This window comes from Ailuropoda melanoleuca, chromosome 11 (assembly GCF_002007445.2).
Source record: "Ailuropoda melanoleuca isolate Jingjing chromosome 11, ASM200744v2, whole genome shotgun sequence".
Lineage (NCBI taxonomy): Eukaryota > Metazoa > Chordata > Mammalia > Carnivora > Ursidae > Ailuropoda > Ailuropoda melanoleuca.
The window spans coordinates 56,507,668-56,522,212 of NC_048228.1; the positions used below are offsets into that span (position 1 = coordinate 56,507,668).

General features: G+C 35.6%; 1 protein-coding gene across 1 annotated transcript in view; it reads left to right on the forward strand.

Moving 5' to 3' along the window:
- The window catches only part of UGT2A1 (UDP glucuronosyltransferase family 2 member A1 complex locus), a 162,509-nt gene that overhangs the window by 87,125 nt on the left and 60,839 nt on the right, over window positions 1–14,545 (forward strand).

The window sequence follows — 14,545 nt, forward strand, 5'->3', positions numbered from 1 at the left end:
GTTGTCATGTAATTCACATGCTATACAAATGTCAGATTTAAAGTGTATAATTCAGTGGTTCGTAGTGTATTCCCAGAATTGTGCAACCACATTGATGATCAATTTTAGAGCACTTTTATTACCCCAGATGGAAACCTTTGCCCTCTAATGAAACTGCATTTTCTGCATCTGTCAGCCCTAGTCAACATTTTATCTACTTTTTCATACATATTTTCTGTTCTGAGTATTTCATATAAATGAAATGATACATCATGTTGTCTTTTCTGACTGGCTCCCTTGATTAGCATAATGTTTTATGTTAAAAATCTGTTTTCTGACTTTATTGAGATATCACTGATATAACAATGTGAAGGTTTAAGGTGTACAACATGATGACTTGATTCACTTATATGCTGTGAAATGTTTACACCACAAAATTAGTTAACACATCCATCACCTCACATAATTTTTTTTTTTTGGTGAGGACTTTTAAAAATTTTTTTTTTATTACTTTTTTATTAAAGCTTAGTTGACACACAATGTTACATTAGTTTCAGGTTACAACATAGTGACTCAGCAAGTCTATCTGCTATGTTATGCTCACCACAAACGTAGGTTCCGTTTGTCACTACACAACACAGCGCCATTACAATGACTTTGACTATATCCCTATGTTGTACCTTTCATCCTCCCGACATTCATTTCATAACTGGAAGCCTGTCTCCCACTCCCCTTCACCCATTTTGCTTTCCCTTTCTCCCCCCTTCCTCTTTTTTTTTTTTTTTTTAGCAACCATCAGTTCTCTGTATTTATGGTTCTTTCTGCTTTTGTTTATTCGTTTTGTATTTTAGATTCCACATATAAGTGAAATCATATGGTGTTTGTCTTTCTCCCTCTGACTTACTTCATTTAGCGTGATATGCTCTCAGTCTGCCCATGTTATGACAAATGGCAAGTTAACATTTTTTTTTATGGTGGAGTAATATTGCATTGTCTACATACACTACATCTTCTTTATCCATTCATTTATTGATGGACATTTGGGTTGCTTCCACATGCTGGCTATTGCAAATAATGTTGCAGTAAACATAGAATGCATATATCTTATTGAATCAGTTTTGTTTTTTTTTTTTTGGGTAAATGCCCTATAGAGGAATTACTAGATTTTCTTTTCTTTCTTCTCTAGTTTTATTCTAATAATACAGTATATAATATATACACAAAATATGTGTTTTTTTCATGTGCCCTCCTTTATTAACATATAATGTATTATTTGTTTCATGGGTATAGGTCTGTGATTCATCACTCCCACACAATACACAGCACTCATCACCACACATACCCTCCCCAATGTCCATCACCCAACAACCACCACCCATCTAACCCCCACACCCCTTTGCTCCAGCAACCCTCAGTTTGCTTCTATTTTTACTTATTTGAGGAAACTCCATACTGTTTTCTATAGTGGCCGTACCACCAACAGGACACAGAGTTAATTTTTCTCCACATCTTTGCCAACACTGTTCTTTCTTGTCCTTTTGATTCTAGCCATTCTGACAGGTGTAAGGTGATTTCTCAAGTGGTTTTGATTTGCATTTCCCTGATGATTAGTGATTTTGAGTATCTTTTCATGTGTCTGTAGGCCATCTATTTGTTGTCATCATCTTTTTCTCCTTCTCTTTTCCTCCTCTTCCTCTTCCCCTTCTCTGCATCCTCGTTCTCTTCCACCTCTTCCTCATTCTTGTCTTCCTCCTCCCCCTCCTCCTCCTTCTTCTTTTCTCCTGCTTCTTCTTCTTTTTCTTCTATCTTCTATCTTCTCCTTCTCCTTCTTTTCTTCTTCATCTAAAGAGGGTTCCATGCTGAGTGTGGGGCTTGAACTCATGACCCTGAGGTCAAGAGTCACATGATTTACTGACTAAGCCAGCCAGACATCCCTTCATCTATTTGTCTTCTTTGGGAAATGTCTATTCAGGTCCCATGCCTATTTTTAAATTGGATTATTTCATTTTTTGGTGTTGGTTGTATAAGTTCTTTATATATTTTGGATATTAACCCCTTATTGCAGATGTCATTTGCGGTTATCTTTTCCCATTCTGTTAGTTGCTTTTTTGTTTTGTTGATGATTTTCTACCCTGTGCAAAAACTTATTTTGGTGCAGTCCCAATAGTTTATTTTTGCTTTTGTTTCCCTTGCTTGAGGAGACATAGCTAGAAGAATGATGCTGCAAACAATGTCAGAGAAATTACGGCCTAGGTTTTCTTCTAGGAGCTTTATGATTTCATGTCTCACATTTAGGTCTTAAATCCATTTTGAGTTTATTTTTGTGTATGGTGTAAGAAAGTGGTTCAGTTTTATTCTTTTACATGTAGCTGTACAGTTTTTTCAGCACCATCAATTGAAGGGACTGTCTTTTCCCCTTTGTATATTCTTACCTCCTGTTAGATATATTGACCATATAAGTGTGGGTTTATATCTGAGCTCTCTATTCTGTTCCACTTATCTGTGTGTCTGTTTTTGTGCCAGTACCGTGCTGTTTGGATTACTGTAGCTTGTAGTATATCTTGAAATGTGGGATTGTGATATGTCCAGCTTTGTTCTTCTTTCTCAAGTTTGCTTTGGCCATTTGGGGTCCTTTGTGGTTCCATACAAATTTTAGTATTATTTCCTTTGGTTCTATGAAAAATGGTATTGGTGTTTTGATAGAGATTGCACTGAATCTATAGATTGCTTTGAGTAGTACGGACATTTTAACAATATTACATCTTCCAGTCTGTGAGCATAGAATATTTTTCCATTTGATTGTGTCATTTTTAATTTCTTTCATCAATGTTTCACACTTTTGATAGGTCATTCAACTCCTTGGTTAAATTTATTCCTAGTNTAAATTAATTCCTAGTTTTTTTTATTCTGGGAAACTTTTTATCTCTTTTTCCATTCTGAATGATATCCTTGCCAGGTAGAGTATTCTTGATTGTAGGTTTTTTCCTTTCAGTACTTTGAATATATCACATTCCAGGAAAGGGAGGTATTTGCAAAGTGACCTCCAAAGGCCAGAGGAGCCATAAGACAGAGTAAAAAGGCGACAAACCCAGCTTGACAATAAATGGTTTATTAAGGAGACTTATGGACAGAAACATGTCTTAGGTGGCTGCAAATAGATCTGTGGAACCCCCCTTCCTATAAGGCCTGCTTTTATAGCTCTAGTGGCTGGGGAGTATATGCTGATAGACCACTGGGGAGGAGGTGTTAGAATTATAGTCATATCTCTAAAGCAGATGAAAGATATTATGCCCCAAGTGTGTCCTTAAGGTTTGGTTAAAAANCCAAGCATGTCCTTAAGTTTTGGTTAAACAAAAACTGTGACCAACTAACATAGTTTACTTACTAAAACACAGCTTTCTCACTAAGACTAAATTTCAAGATCTCTCCTCTCTATGTCCAGGAATCCAAAGTTATGTCATTAACTTTGCCCATTCCCAACACTTTTCATGCTTTTCAAAGCTTTCCTTGAGATCATCAACCCAGGAGCCAAAACCTTAGAATGATCTTCCCTTGACCTCCTTCTCAAATCATAGTAAAATCCTGTCAAAGAGTTGGTCTCCCTTTGTTATATCAAATAAACCTAGCTTTGCTTGATCAAGTTTTAATTTTTTTGGTATTCTTTTGAGGAGTCGGCTGTTGACGTATATATTCAAAAAGATCTGAACTCCCAACAGAAATCCTTGAATCAAGTGAAGGAATCTGTAACTAAGCTTCTCGTATTTGTATGTCACTCTGTGTCCAATATAGTTGTTATTAAATTGACCCTTATTTCTTCTGGGCAATTTTTCATGAATGCTCTTTTGATATGTAAGCTTTCCTGATTGTGAAGGCTACATATCATAATAAAACGTAATTATGAGATTACATATAAGACGGAAAGTGCTTTTGTTAAATCATCTATATGCACATAAGTAAGAACCCTCAAATTCTTAACCAGAACATTTTCTGGTGTTTCAAATTGCCAATACTAACAGGCTCCCTACATATAAGCTTCAGCTATGATTTATCTATTAATCTTTTTTTCTGATGTTACTGTATTAATTGACTGGATGAGACAGATTTACGAAAATAATTTTCATTTTCTTAAGATTTTATGTCCTTTTCCTTTCTGCCTCATACTCTGCCAATATCTGGCATGGTACATTAATCTTATTTCATATGAAGGAAATAACTTCTCACAACTTTCTGAAGTTTGTTTCTTCCTATTTTTACTACGAATTTCTAATGAAATTACAATGATCTGTGTTAACGTTATTTTTATACAAAATGATTAAATCTTGAATATAAATTTGATTCTATTTCTCATCCTGGCCCAGATATTTTAAGGGAACTAAAGCCATGATTTATAATGAATGTGACAAATTTTGCTTATAAACTATTTTATTTTGGTGGATTTTATTCCTTGAGAGTGTGATTTAATGGATAAGACATCTAACCAGTCTATATATTAACTAATTGGAGTCCATGGCATAAAGTTATTGAAAATGTTCATTTATATTTCTCATTTGTGGCTTGTTTTGTCAGTTAATATTAAACAGGGTATTTCCTCCCTGGTATCTTACTTATTGTCTTTGTTCTCAAGCCTAGCTAGTGATACTAGGCAATTTAAATGATTGAAATAAAATTATCTAATTTATGCTCTACTGAATGAGTTCTAATGCACCTGAATGAACAATTCCTGAGAGGGGCTTATTTCCATGAATTGTATTATCAGGCTACAATGATCTGTGCTGTTTTGTGTTGTGAAACTCTTTATCTCATATGTGTATATCAGAAGGGATCCTTCTAGTTTAAATTACAGGTAAGACTGCTTAAAACTTCAAATAGATTTTGACAGTTTTCTCCTATACTTTGATTTCAAAAATGAATCGTTTTTGTTCAAAGGGACATTAATAAAAATTGAAATAATAATAGCTAATATTTAATAAGCACTATGTTCTTGACACTGGGTAAAGGCTTTATGTATTTATTAATTCTTATTATTCACAGTATTTATGTTCTCAAACAGAACAGTTTGCAAATACTGACTCATTGCTCTTAGGGGAAATACACAGTTAGGTTCCTGCAAACTTCTCCTCACATTTTCATCAGCTGATAAACACATAACCTTGTTTCATGCGTTTTTCTGTTTAAAGACACCTTATTTAATATATATTGTTGATTCATTACATTAAACTCAGCCAACAGTGAATGAAGTTCAGCTAACAAACATATTTTCTCTGTGATGCACATTTTCTTGTCTCTTCATAGGAACACTAGAAAGCACTTCAGCACTGTCTTCAGGGGCTATTCTAAACAGTGAAATCACCAAGAAAAAGCATAAAAATTCAAAAAAAAGTGTCATTAAATATACTAGGAAAGGGACACTTGTTTACAGTATGAGATACAACAACAAGGCAATACTCTGACTCAACGGGGAACATGCCTATTGGGTAAGTCAATTTTTTGCTGCTCTATGCATAACCATGAGTGACCATGAAAGCACCCCTAGTATTGATTTTGAAGTTACAAATAAATTTTAGTAAGTAGACAAGTTTAGAAATATGACATCTGCAAATAATGAAGAATAACTGTCTTAAGCGGTTTTTCTTCTCACACCAATCCAATGAGATAGGTAAGTAAAACCCTTTTTTTATTCCCATTTTTCTCTTTTTCTTGTACATCCATATTTTATAGGACAGGTATTAGTGCCAAGATTAGGGTCTTTGTATATTTTCTGGCTATCATAATATCATATATTAAAACACCAGATTCTGTTTTATTTCTAGCATAGACTTGGAATACTGTCACATATTTTCACGGTACTATAACATTATTTGTATGTGATACTTTTAAATAGTTGATTGCAAGTTACTTGAATAAAATATGAATAGAGCTTCCCATACTACCTCAGTCTTACTTATCTTAGTATTATTTGACTTTACTGAAAATAACTGAAAATACAGTTTAGCATCTGTAGTTTTCATAGCTTCCTCGTCTTTAAGTCCCCAAGAGCAAGGACTGCATCTATCTCATTCACGGTCCTTCAGGGCAGTGTGAAATGTGATGTCTAATGGACACAGAATATGCATTTGTTGAAATTATCCCTTTTTACATGTTGGACAGCGAAAGACTGTTTTATAATGTCTGTATCCACATGATCTTGCATTTCTTTCATAATTTTCACATCTGTCATGTAGCCCAGAATCTTCAGTGATAATGAAATATGAAACACTACTGTATGAGAGAATGGTGTGAACAAATTTTATGCATTGCCACATGTTTTTTTTTTTTTCCCCAAAACACGTCTGAATTGCAGATGGAAAACTTTTTCTAAGACACAAGGTTTTGACAGGTCTACAGTGGAATCCTCCAACAAATTCGAAATTAGGTAATGGGGGGGCTGTGAGGAAATTCAAAATCCCAATATTTTGTATCAGCCACATACCAGCTTTCCCCATCAATTCACATAATTTAATGGGTCTTTCTGAGAAAGGAAGTATAAAAATGAAAATATATAAGTTTGTGATTTTTGTTTATTTTTTCTTAGCAGATGTAGTAATAAAATTTCAGGTCTCTGTAGGACAGGATGTTCAAAGTATACCAGTGTTTTAAAGTTTAAACACACTTTTAAACAACAACAAAAAGAAAAAGAAAACCATGTATGTGAGAGGGTCACATATCTAGTAAAATACTCTCAACTGTGCACCTGTCCAGGTTCAAATAGTCAATAAAGTCACTTCTCATGTATTACAAATTCAAGATAACTGGTACATTGTATTTCTGAGTCAATATTTCTCTGTGATCATTTAGATGATTAACATTACATTCTAAATGGCCATCTTGTTTTCCATTCCACAGCATTTGGTTTTTATCTGTTTTATGATATTTGTGATATTTTTACTTAATCCTATGGGATTTTAAGCATGTTTTGTTTTGTGATGATCCTCATCCTTTGGGGAAGACTCATGTGACAGAGTTTCACATGGGACATGGGCCCAGCTCTGAAACTCACTTTGTTGCTCGCTGAAAATGAAATGCCCCAAGGTTGATGTGAGTGGTTGAACAAGAAATTGTTTTCTAAAGCTCATACTGATCTTCCACCTTTAATATGGATCTGCAGCATGGAGAATTTGCATTGATCACACTTGTCTCAATCTGGTCTCCAGCTGTACTTAGCCAGCTACCACAGCATAGGCAGGTTACTTGCTAGAAGCTGAATGTCCTTTAGGGGTGTAGGGAAAGGCAAGCAGAAAAACCCCAGTGGCTCAAAGGTCCTTCCTAATGATGCAGACCTCACCATGATTCAACAAGCCTTCCCTTCCATAGCTTGCAGACACCTTGCTTGTATATTTTACAGAAGAAAGGTTATTGCAGGAGGAAATTCCTGGACTTTTTGAAATGAATAGTTCGTGATGAACAGGAGGTACTAAGTGAAATTATGTCTTTGTTTTGTTTTTAAAGATTTATTTTATTTATTTGGCAAATAGAGAGCAAAGCAGGCAGAGCAACAGGCAGAGGGAGGGGGAGAAGCAGACTCCCTGCTGAGCACGGAGCCAGATGTGGGGCTCAATTCCAGGACTCTGGGATCATGTCCTGAGCCGAAGGCAGCTGCTTAACTGACTGAGCCACCCAGGTGCCCCTGAAATGAGGTCTTCCATCTCCATATCCATGTCATTTATTTTTTCTGTCCAAAAAAACTTGAAACATCCTGACATGTATTAATTATTATGATTTAATGTAAAGGGGAGGCTGCTTGAGAACTGGCTGGAAGGAATGGGAGCCCGAGAATTATCCCATGATTCAATCTATCAGGTGTCTTCCTGGATCTAAATTTGTGTCTCTGGTCTCTGGAAAAATAATAAAATGGAAAACCAGAAGATAAATGTTACTAAGTACGTGGGAATGGTTGCCATTGGAGATTCACTCACAAAATGCTGTACATTCTCCTTTTTATATATTTGTAATTTGACCAAGGGATCTCTTTTGTCAGTTTCTATCCCTAGAATAAATCAGCAATGCTGTAATGGGTGCCTGTTCAAAGAAAGGTAAACTACTTCTGGAGAGCCAGGCTGGAAAATTGACTTTGTGGTAAAAGTCGATATGTGTTGATCTCTTGCATCTCTGTCTTCTTATATACCTGAAATGTTTCCTATGCTGCTTCTTTTTTTTTTTTAATCTTTTTTCCCTAAATTTTTATTTAAATCCTTATTAGTTAACATATAGTATAATATTTGTTTCATGAGTAAAATTTAGTGAATCATAACTTACATATAACACCCGGTGCTCATCATAACAGGTGTCCTTCTTAATACCCATCACTTATTTATCCATCCCCTACCCACTTCCCTCCATCAACTCTCAGTTTGTTCTCTGTCGTTAAGAGTCTCTGTGGTTTGCTCCTCTCTGTCTTTTTTTTTTCCTTCCCCTATGTTCATCTGTTTTGTTTCTTAAATTCCACATGAGTGAAATCATATGGTATTTGTCTTTCTCTGATTGACTTATTACACTAAATATAATACACTCTAGCTCTATCCATTTAAGTGCAAATGGCAAGGTTTCTTTCTTTATTGATGGCTGAGTAATACTTCATTGTATAAATATACCATTTCTTTTTTATCCATTTTGTATACTTCTTTGTGACTTTGAATTATTATTATTATTTTTTAAAGATTTTATTTATTTATTCAACAGAGATAGAGACAGCCAGCGAGAGAGGGAACACAAGCAGGGGGAGAGGGAGAGGAAGAAGCAGGCTCATAGCAGAGGAGCGTGACGTGGGGCTCGATCCCATAACGCCGGGATCACGCCCTATAAATAAGTAAATGGTCATAAGAGAACACTTCTCTTGGTAAAGCCAAATTTGGGTAGTTGCTAATATATGCTGACGATGAAAAGTATCTGTTAAAAGGACCACTCAATTTAAGAAAAATTAACTTTCTTGGTCTGCTATATAATAGTGTCTCTCCTACTAATATGTTCAGTTTCCATGTATCTCTCTTTTCTTTGTTATTGAAATATGCAAATTTGTTAGGTCCAGATGTCAGACTGCTGTGTTTTAATCCCATCTCCACCATTTTCTCTCCATGAGATTTAGGGTAAATTACCTGAACATTCCATATTTTAGTTTTCACATCTACAAAATGGAAGGATGATAGTGCTGTACAAGAATTCCTGTGTCTTTCATGAGTTAAAAATATGAAGGACTTAACACATTTCCTGGCAGAGAGTAAATTCTCAAGAAATGTTTGTTGATTTCCCCTCTTAACAGGAAACATAGAGGAAGCTCAATACATTTTTGTTATTGAAGGAATGTGCTCACAGAATCATGGTTAGAAATCATTTGGATATGAAAAATATACCAGACACTCACATTTTGCTTCATTTTTCAAACCAAGGGGAAGTAGTGAATCTAGCATCAGAAAACAGATATTGATAATTCTAATGTAATTCCTAACGTTTTAGGTTTACCTAGCAGATGATGTTTAATCCATTGAGAAGGTAGGAGTAATACTAAACAATGCCCAGAGACAACTCATCCACAACTAGGCAATTTTCCTTCCTAATGGAGATATCAGATGATTAGATCAAAGACATAATAGAGATATAATAACTGAAAACTTGAATATAGAAGAGAGATATCAGAGACTCTGATTCCGAAAGCTGAAAGGAACCTTAGCTATAAGCTCATAGAATTGTCTAATAGCAAAGGCAAGTAAAGTTCATACAAAGTAGTCATACTTGCTTACAGAAACAGGTTTGGAAAATATATTTCCTTGTGACAGACCTTCACTTGAGCTCATAAATATATTTAATAAAGTTTCTTGCTGTAGTATATTAAAAATGGCTATGTATTCTTTTTTTAAAAATTAGTTTCAAAGGTAGATTTAGTGATTCATCGGTTGCATATAATACCCAGTGCTCGTTATATCAAGTGCCCACCTTAATGCCTATCACCCAATTATCGCTTACCCCCACTCCATTCCCCTCCAGGAGTCCTGTTTGTTTCCTAGAGTTCAGTGTCTCTTATGGTTTGCCTTCCTCTCAATTTTCATCTTATTTTATTTTTCCTTCCCTTCCCCTATATTCATCTGTTTTGTTTCTTAAACTCTGCATATGAGTGAAGTCATGTGGTATTTGCCCTTCTCTGACTGACTTATTTTGTTTAGCATAATACCCTCTAGTTCCATCCACGTTGTTGCAAATGGAAAGATTTCATTCTTTTTGATGGCTGAGTAATATTCCATTGTAGATACACACCAGTTCTTCTGTATCCATCCATCTGTTGATGGACTCTGGGCTCTTTCTATATTTTGGCTATTGTGGACATTGCTGCTATAAACATTGAGGTGCATATGCCCCTTTGAATCACTGTTTCGTATCCTTTGGTTAAATACCTAGTAGTGCAATTGCTGGGTTATAGTTCTATTTGTAACTTTTTGAGGAACCTCCATACTGTTTTCTAGTATCCGGAACAACAGTTCTGGATTTTAACTTATATGTCAAANACAGTTCTGGATTTCAACTTATATGTCAAAGCTGTAGTCATCAAGACAGTATGGTATTGGCACAAAAACAGACACATAGATCAATGGAACAGCATAAAAAGCACCAAATGAACCACAACTATATGGTCAATTAATCTTCAACAAAGCAGGAAAGAATATCCAATGGGTAAAGCACTGTCTTCAAGAAATGGTGTTAGGAAAACTGAACAGCAACATGCAAAAGAAGGAAACTGGCCCACTTTCTTACACCATACCCNTCAAGACAGTATGGTATTGGCACAAAAACAGACACATAGATCAATGGAACAGCATAAAAAGCACCAAATGAACCACAACTATATGGTCAATTAATCTTCAACAAAGCAGGAAAGAATATCCAATGGGTAAAGCACTGTCTTCAAGAAATGGTGTTAAGAAAACTGAACAGCAACATGCAAAAGAATGACAATGGCCCACTTTCTTACACCATACCTAGAAATAAATTGAAAGTGGATAAAAGACCTAAATGTGAGATCTGAAACCATAAAAATCTTAGAGGAGAACACAGGCAGTAACCTCTTTGACATCAACCATAGCAACTGCTTTCTAAATATGTCTCCTGAGGCAAGGGGGAAAAAAAGCAAAAATAAACTACTGGGACTTCATCAGAATAAAGAGCTGCACAATGAAGGAAACAATCAACCAAACTAAAAGGCACCCTATGAAATGGTAGCAGATATTTGCAAATGACATATCTGATAAAGGGTTAGTAACCAAAATATATAAAGAACTTATAAAACTCAACACCGCAAAAGTGAATAATCCAATTCAAACTGGGCAGAAGACACGAATAGATATTTTTCCAAAGAAGACCTATGAATGGCCAACAGACACATGACAAGATGCTCAACATCACTCATCATTAAGGAAATAGGGCTCAAAACTACAATGAGATATCACCTCACACCTGTCAGAATGGCTAACATCAACAACACAAGAAACAACAAAGGTTTGTGAGGATGCGGAGAAAGGGGAATCCCCTTATGCGGCTGTTGGGAATGCAAGCTGGTGCAGCCACTCTGGAAAACAGTATGGAGGTTCCTCAAAAAGTTAAAAATAGAACTATCCTATGATGCAGCATTTACACTACTAGATATTTACCCAGAGAATACAAAAATGCTAATTCAAAGGGATACATCCACCCCGATACCTACAGCAGCATTATGTACAATAGACCAATCGTGGAAACTGCCCCAGTGTGCATCTACTGATGAATGGATAAAGAGAAGTGGTAAATACACATACACACAGACACACAGACACACAGACACACACACACACAAATGGAATCTTAGCCATAAAAAGGAATAAAATGTTGCCATGTGCAATGATGTGGATGGAGTTAGAGAGTTTTATGTTAAGCTAAATAAGTCAGAGAAAGACAAATACCATATGATTACACTCCTATGTGGAATTTAAAAAACAGAAGAGATGAACATAGGGGAAAAAAGAGAGGGGCTAACCATAAAACAGATTTAAGGATAAAGAACAAACTAATGGTTGCCGAAGGGGAGGGGGCTGGATGAAGGTGTTAAATTGGAAATGGGTATTAAAGAGTGTACTTGTAATGAGAACTGGTGTTGTATGTAAGTAATCAATCACTAAATTCTACTTCTGAAACTAATAGTGTTAATTAACTGGAATTTAAATTAAAAAATTGAAACTGAAAAAAAAGATGTCACACACACACACACACACACACACTAATATTACTCGGCCATAAATAAAGACATCTAGCCATTTGCAACAGCATGGATGGACCTAGGTAGTATTATGATAAGTGAAATAAGTCAGAGAGAGAAAGAAAAATACTGTATGTTTTCTCTTATATGTGGAATCTAAAAAACAAACAAAAACCAGACTCTTACGTACAGAGAAAAACTGGTGTCCATAGGTGGGGTAGGGGGGATGGGTCAAATAAGTAAAGGAGATGAAAAAGTACAAACTCCCAGTTATGAATAAGTCACAGAAATTAAAAGTATAACACAAGGGAATATAGTCAATAATATTGCAATAAATTTGTTTGGTGACAGATGGAGACTACACTTATTGTGATAGCACTGAGTAATGTACAGAGTTGTAAAATCATGTTGCACACTTGAATCTTAAATAGCACTGTCTGTAGTGAATTATACTTAATAAAAAGTAAATTATATGTTTTAGTAATACATTAAATAAATCCTTATGAATCCTGCTGAATATGGTCCATTTCCATAACTTGTCTACTAGCCTTGTTTATCTATAGTTTAAGGGATTTGGTTTTATATCAACCATCTCAACTGAAGAGATTTAATGGTTTGGCATATTAGAAGGCAGCACTGTATTAATACTTCATTTCCATTTACAAGTGTATGCACCATTTCTTTTTAAAAAATCCCTATGATGACTTTCCCTCATAGAAAAGCAAATTCTTTCTTTACAGGAAATGGAAGAATTTGCCCAGACCTCTGGGGAAGATGGTATTGTGATGTTTTCATTGAGATCAATGATCAAAAATCTCACAGAAGAAAACAGAAACATGCTCAGTGGCCTTTATCCAGATGCTGTAGAAAGTCAGGTAAACTTTAAGCTCTTTTCATGTCTATACATTGCTTTTTACAAAAGGAGGTAATATTTCAAAATGCATGTGTAGCCAGATCTTCTTATGTCCGTTTTTCATTATTTGTACACATTTGCTTAAATTCTGCAAATCTTGCTTAGGATTGCATTCAGAAAGTTTTTTTTTTTTTTTTAAAGATTTTATTTATTTGACAGAGATAGAGACAGCCAGCGAGAGAGGGAACACAAGCAGGGGAAGTGGGAGAGGAAGAAGCAGGCTCACAGCGGAGGAGCCTGATGTGGGGCTCGATCCCAGAACTCCGGGATCACGCCCTGAGCCGAAGGCAGACGCTTAACCGCTGTGCCACCCAGGTGCCCCTGCATTCAGAAAGTTTTATTTATGCTATAAACTAAGGATGAAATTTGGGTGGTATGGCTAGGAGTGAGAGAATTTCTAAATTCATCCATCAACCAGGCTTCATTCCAATGGGTTTTCTAAATAAAGGGTGAAGTCTGCAAATAGCTTCAGAGGGAAGCTTTTCTATCATTCCAACTACCTGTTACCAAGTGTAGAATTGGTAAAAGTTTGAGTGGACAAGCTCTAACTCCAGATATAAAATGACCTCCACATCTTGCCTTCGCTCATATTTTCTCTTTTCCCAAACCAAAAACAGTGTAAAATTTGGGATTAGGATAGTTACTGTATCTCCTGAGAGAGATTCACGGACTACCATGAATCCACTTACACTCTTTGGAGTAGAAGAGAAAAACAAAAAAACAGTCCACAACGGCTAGTCCTTTTTCTAGTTTCAAGTGGGAAATGACAGCAGAAATGTTGGGACCTAGGTTCCTGAATTTGATGTCTCCTCCTTTGCCCATTCAGAATGTGATGCAATCAATCTAATTGCTTCTGAATAATCAGGTAAACAACTTGAACTTCCTCAGCTGGAGTAGGAGTGTACAGGCATACCCTTGGTTAAAAAAAAAAAAGCAGAATCATGTCTATCCTAGAAAAAATAAATAAGTCCCCTTTCTCTGAAATCTTTTGTTTTTCTAAATTTATAAGATCAGTGTTCTCATTGCTTTTGAACTACATCCAGGCTCATGCCTGATCTGAACTCCTTCCAGGAAACCTAAACTACTTTGATAACAGTATTATTGTAGAACTGACCTGGCATATGCTAGCCTTGTGCTACATCACAATGCCTACATCATTCCCCTAACTTCATCTCATCACATAGGCATTTTATCATCTTATGTCATCACCAGAAGGGTGAGCACAGCGCAGTAACTTATTCTGAGAGAAAAGAGGCCACATTCACATAACTTTTATTACAGTATATTATTATAAATATTCTATTTTTATCGGTTATTACGGCCTAGCTTATAAATTAAACTTTTGCACAGGTATGTATATAGGGGAAAATGGCTTATATGAGGTTTGGTACTATCTGAGATTT